We start from the raw sequence: 6,721 nt of genomic DNA, 5'->3' as shown, positions 1-6,721 counted from the left end.
CCACTGACGGCAGCCGATTCCACTCACCCACCACCCTCTGTGTGAAAAACTTCCCCCTAACATTTCCCCAGTACCTACCCCCCCCCCCCCCCCCCCCCCCAGCAACTTAAACCTGTGTCCTCTCATAGCAGCCATTTCCACCCTGGGAAAAAGCCTCTCAACATCTTATATACCTCTATTAGGTCTTCTCTCATCCTACGTCTCTCCAAGGAGAAAAGACCGAGCTCCCTCAGCCTATCCTCATAAGGCATGCCACTCAATCCAGGCAACATCCTTGTAAATCTCCTCTGCACCCTTTCAATCTTTTCCACATCCTTCGTGTAATGAGGCGACCAGAACTGAGCACAGTACTCCAAGTGGGGTCTGACGAGGGTCTTATATAGCTGCATCATTATCCCCGGACTCCTGAACTCAATCCCTCGATTGATAAAGGCCAGCACACCATACGCCTTCTTAACCACCTCCTCCACCTGCAGGGCCAATTTTAGAGTCCTATGGACCCGGACCCCAAGGTCCTTCTGATCCTCTACAGTACTAAGAGTCTTTCCCTTAATATTGTACTCCTTCATCCCATTCGACCTGCTAAAATGGACCACGACGCATTTATCTGGGTTGAAGTCCATCTGCCACTTGTCCGCCCAGTCTTGCATCCTATCTATGTCCCTCTGTAACTTCTGACATCCCTCCAGACTGTCCACAACCCCACCAACCTTCGTGTCGTCGGCAAACTTACCAACCCATCCCTCCACTTCCTCATCCAGGTCATCCAGATAGTGTGACATGAACCCAAGATGGCGGTTGGGGCCGTCCTCATGTGTGTGGAACTTGACTATCAGTCTCTGCGCAGTGACTCTGCGCTGTCGTGTGTGGTGAAGGCAGCCTTGGAGAACGCTTCCCCGAAGACTCACATTCCAACCATCATTGTGTAAATTGAGTTAGTGTCTCTGTCGGCCCTGTTTGTGAACACATCTCCCACTCCCCTGATCAAGGAGCAGTGCTCCGAAAGCTCGTGTCTTGTGCTGCCAAATAGACCTGTTGACCTTTAACCTGGTGCTGTGGCCCCGCCCACCATCTTACACCGTCACAATGCCCGGCTGATTGACGGCAGCTCCGGACCAATAGGAGGAGAAGGGGGCGGGACTGGATTACCGAGCGGGAGGGGCTGGTCCTCCAACCAATCGGAGTGAATGAGGGGCGGGGCTGGGAGTGGAGCATGCGCAGTGTGCGGGATGGCAATGGGTGATTTGATGTCAGTGAGTGGAATGGCGGCTCGGGGGAGCGATGGATCCGGCGGGTGGGCGGAGAGGATTCATAACCAGGTTTGTGTACAGCGGAAACTCAGAGAATGGAATCGCCGGTTCCCCGTTTGTACCCAGCGGGAGCCCAGTATTGTTCCCCGTTTCTGCCCCGAGTTCACCGCCGCCATGTTTACAGCGGGGTTGTGCGCCTGTGCTGCCGCCATCTTTGTGAGGAGCAATGTGAGGAGAGCGCATGTTCAGTGCCATCTTTGTGAGGGGCAATGTGGGGAGAGCGCATGTTCAGTGCCATCTTTGTGAGGGGCAATGTGGGGAGAGCGCATGCCCAGTGCCATCTTGGTCTGGGTTTGACCAAAGGGCAGAGGTTAAAGGTGAGTGTGTTTCAGAGGGGATGTGGGGACAGAATGTTGAGCAGACTGTGTTGGAAATCTGGACCTCGCTGCCTGAGTGGCTGCTGGAGGCAGGGACTCTCTGATTGAAGAAGCTTCTGGACAAACACATCAATACACAAGGTATGGTCGCTGATAGTCCAAGTACATTGATTAGACTCAATTGGTATTGAGGGGGCGGGGGAGAGAGGTTGGGGTGAGTAGTTGCGGGGGATGGGGGTGAGGGGCAGGGGGTGAGGGGTTGCGGGTGGAGAGGTTGTGGAGTGAGGGGTTGCGGAGAAGCGGGCGAGGTGTTGGGGGGATGGGGTGAGTAGTTGTGGGAGTGAGGGGCAGGGGGTGAGGGGTTGCGGGGCAGGGGTGGCAGGAGAGTGGTTGGAGTGGGGAGGGTTTGCGGGGGTTGGGGAAAGGGGTTGCGGAAGAAGGGTTGTAGGGGAGGGAATAAGGCGTTGCGGGGCAGCGGTTGCATGGGGGAGGGTTTGCAGGCGTGGGGGGGTGGGGCAGAGGTGGAGGAAGCGGTGGGGCTCGGGGAGGGGATGCGGGTGAGGGATTGCAGGGGGCGATCTATCTTCAATAGATTGGTTGAAGACTTGGGCAGAGAGGTGGCAGATGGAGTTTAATCCGGACAAATGTGAGGGAATGCATTTTGGAAGGTCCAGTACAGATCGGAAATATAGAGTAAATGGCAGAACCCTTAAGAGTATTGAAAGGCAGAGGGATCTGGGTGTACAGGTGCACAGGTCACTGAAAGTGGCAACGCAGGTGGAGAAGGTAGTCAAGAAGGCATTTGGGATTTCAATGTTGGGGTTGTTGTTGAATTTATTCGTGGTTTTCAATGTTGGGGTTGTTGTTGTTGAATTTGTTTGTCTTTTTTACATTTTAGTTTATTGTTGAATTTGACAGGTACACAGGTCACTGTGTGGCAACGCAGGTGGAGAAGGTCGTCAAGAAGGCATACGGCATGGTCGCCTTCATCGGCCGGGGCATTGAGTTTAAAAATTGGCAAATCATGTTGTAGATTTATAGAATCTTAGTCAGGCCGCATGTAGAATATAGTGTTCAATTCTGGTCACCACACTAACAGAAGGATGTGGAGGCTTTGGAGAGAGTACAGAAAAGTTTTTTCTGAATGTTGCCTGGTATGGAGGGCATTAGCTATGAGGAGAGGTTGGAGAAACTTGGTTTGTTCTCACTGGAACGACGGAGGTTGAGGGGAGACCTGATAGAAGTCTACAAGATTATGAGGGGCATGGACAGAGTGGATAGTCAGAAGCTTTTTCGCAGGGTGGAAGAGTGAATTACTCGGGGGAATAGGTTTAAGGTGGAGGGGGAAGGTTTAAAGGAGTTGTCCGAGGCAAGTTGTTTTACACAGAGGGTGGTGGGAGCCTGGAACTCGCTGTCTCCCTCTTTCTCCCTGTCACTCTCACTCCCTCTCACTCTCCATTTCTCTCTGCACCCATTCACCCTCCCCCTGCTTCAGTAATGTCCATAGAGAAGGAAATCTGCCGTCCTTACCTGGTCTGGTCTACATGTCATTCCAGAGCCACAGCAATGTGGCTGACTCTCAGCTGTCCTCCCAAATGGCCGAGCAAGCCATTTCGTTCAAGGGCACGGTGCCACATGGTTCGCACTGCTGCCTCACAGCGCCAGTGAATCACGTTCCATTCCCACCTTTGGTCACTCTGTGTGGAGTTTTCACCCTGTGCATACGAAGATCCCAAAAATAATGGGAATTTTAAATTTCAGTGCAGCCTTTCTCATAGTGGAGCTCTCTCTCTCAATTCCTGCATGATTGTAATGTCGAAACTGACAGGCATCTAGTTTGCAAAGATTTTACAATTGAGTAAATGTTTACAGGCAGCGACAGAGAGAGAGAGAGAATGAGACAAAGAGACTGCAACAGGCAGAGATGGAGGCAGAGGCAAAGAGACTGAGACACGCCCCAACGGGCCCTCAGAATTAAAATGCAGAGTCTGTCCCTCATTGAAGCCCTGCTCCCACTAACCGCCTCAGTTTAACCCACCACATCCAGCTGTTTTATATCCCCCTCATTTCTCCCCTCACTCTGTCTGTCTCTCTCTCCATCTGTTTCTGCTGCATTTCGGGCTTGAATTGTGGCCTAGTCACAGAGGCTGCATTCAACCTTGGGGCAAAGAGCAGGATTCGCTCCACTCCAGTGAAACACAACAATTCTCTCCAGCCCGGAAAGCTGGAGTGACAGAGGCAGTGATAGTAATCCCCTGTCCTGAGCCCCTGCCCCTGGCACCACCCCTTCTAAAAACACAGTCAGGACTCTGGAATTGGGAACGTTTCCCTCCCTCATCCCTCACATGTTTTACAGTCAGTTCCATTTTAAATTTGCGTGTTTACAAGTTGGAGTTCAGGAAAGGCAGCTGGTTATTGATGCACAGCCAGATCCCATGAGCAATAATTTGACGATATCCGGATGGGACAAAGGGGAGAAATGTAATTCTCCCAGCTTCATGCCTGGTGTAATCCTCCCACCCAGACACTGAACGCCACGTATATTCCGAGTCTGAATAGACAACATCTCAGTCACAGAAAGAGATAAACTCCCCTCTTTAAACTGGGAACAAGCTGTGTCCATTCCTTGGAGACTTTTTAAAATCAGCCTCCCAACATTTATTTATTTGTTTATTTAGTTGTTTATTTCTGTAAATTGGGAATCCCAGAGGGCTGTGACTGAGGCTTTTCTCCAGAGACAGGGAGCTGGGCACTGACCCCACACTGGACACCCCCCAGAACCTGTGTCTCATCCCACCTCCTCACTTCAACCCACACCTCTGTTTTGCTGTCAATGTCTGTTTTTCCCTCACCCCCGCTCTCGATTTCTTTGTTCTGTAACTCTCCCCAACGCTCTACCATTAACTCAGTAAATCCTGCCCTGATTCGATCAACCAAAATGCATCACCTTGCATTTATCTAAATTAAACTTCATCTGCCATTTGTCAACCCGCTGGCCCAATTGATCAAGATCCGATTGCAATCGGAGATAACCTTCACTGTCCACTATGCCACCAATTCTAATGTCATCTCCAAACTTACTAACCATGCCTCCTAAATTCTCATCCAATTCAATATAACACGGGACATGGAGAAATCAGACATTGGTATAGTTAATGCTGGTATTTAGCATCATGCTTCAACGCCGCTACCTTTCCCTGACCTGAAATAGATGCTATAGAAATCATAGAAACCCTACAGTACAAAAAGAGGCCATTCGGCCCATCGAGTCTGCACCGACCACAATCCCACCCAGGCCCTACCCCCATATCCCCACATCTTTAACCGCTAATCCCTCTAACCTACGCATCTCAGGACACTAAGGGCAATTTTTAGCATGGCCAATCAACCTAACCCGCACATCTTTGGACTGTGGGAGGAAACCGGAGCACCCGGAGGAAACCCACGCAGACACGAAGTGAATGTGCAAACTCCACACAGACAGTGACCTGAGCCGGGAATCGAACCCTGGAGCTGTGAAGCAGCAGTGCTAACCACTGTGCTACCATGCCGCCCCCCACTGTGCTACCGTGCCGCCCCTATTCAGGATATTCGTGCCCTGTTCAGAAATTATTTAACACTCGGGTATTTCTGACCAGGTCACTGGCACAGAGTCAGGTTCTGTGGCCTGGAAAGGAAAGAGAGGGGTTAGGAGAGCAATAGTGGTGGGGGATGCGTCGGTTAGAGGCACAGACAGGCGATTCTGTGGTTGCGAACGGGACTCCAGGATGGTAGTCTGCCTACCTGGTGCTGGGGAAATGGATGTCACCGAGCGGATAGGAGGCATCTTAAAAAGGGAAGATAAAGAAACGGATATCATTGTACACATTGATGCAAATGACGTAGATAGGAAGAGCAGGGGGATCCTACGAGAGCAATTCAGGGAGTTGGGAAATGGACTAAAAAGTAGGGCCTCCAGGGTGGCCATCTTCGGGCTGCTCCCGATGCCTGGTGCCAGTGAGGCTAAGAATAGGGAGTTAGTACAATTGAATGCTTGGCTAAAGGACTGGTTCAGGAGGGAGGTCTTCATTTTCCTAGATCAATGGGAAGTTTTCAGGAGAGGATGGAACCTGTACAAGAAGGACGGGTCACAACTATGTTGAAAGGGCACGAATATCCTGGCTGGGAGTTTTGCTAGTGCAGTTCGGGGGGGGTTTAAACTAGTATGGCAGGGGGGTGGGGATCAAAATATTAGGTCTACAAGTGTAGAGGCTGGGGACGAGCTTGGGACTGGGACAAAGCTGGCAAAGAAGAAGAGCACTCTGGGGGAGGACGACCTCACTGAGCCTGGAGGTCTGGAGTGCTTATACTTCAATGCAAGGAGCGTAGCAGGTAAGACAGACGAACTTAGGGCCTTAATGCTCACGAGGGATTTGGATGTGGTTGCCGTGACAGAGACTTGGTTGAAAGAGGGACAGGACTGGCAGCTGAATATTCCGGGGTACAAGTGTTTTAGGCGAGACAGAGGAGGGGCCAAAAGAGGTGGGGGAGTAGCAGTATTAGTTGGAGAGCATATTACAGCGGTGCAGAGGGAGGACAATTCAGAGGGGTCGTGTAACGAGTCACTCTGGGTGGAGCTTAGAAACATGAAGGGCGCAGTCACTATGTTGGGGCTATACTACAGGCCCCCTAACAACCCGAGGGAAGTGGAAGAACGGATATGTCAGGAGATACTGGATAGGTGCAGGAAAAATAGGGTTGTTGTAGTGGGAGACTTCAATTTCCCTGGTATAGAGTGGAAATCGCTGAGAGCTGGGACTCTGAAATGGGGAGGAATTTGTAAAATGCGTACAGGAGGGTTCTTTGGAACAATATGCAGATAGCCCGACTAGAGAGGGGGCTATACTGGACCTAGTACTGGGGAATGAGCCCGGTCAGGTCTTCAAAGTTTCGGTAGGGGAACATGTAGCAAATCGTGACCACAATTCTATTAGCTTTAGGATAGTGATGGGAAAGGATGAGTGGTGTCCCAAGGGTAAGGTGTTGGATTGGGGGAAGGCTAACTTTCGTGGGATTAGGCAGAAATTGGCAGCTCTTGATTGGGAGAGGCTCTTT

The sequence above is a fragment of the Mustelus asterias genome, unplaced genomic scaffold (assembly GCF_964213995.1).
Source record: "Mustelus asterias unplaced genomic scaffold, sMusAst1.hap1.1 HAP1_SCAFFOLD_357, whole genome shotgun sequence".
Lineage (NCBI taxonomy): Eukaryota > Metazoa > Chordata > Chondrichthyes > Carcharhiniformes > Triakidae > Mustelus > Mustelus asterias.
Note: the sequence above shows the minus strand (reverse complement) of the source record.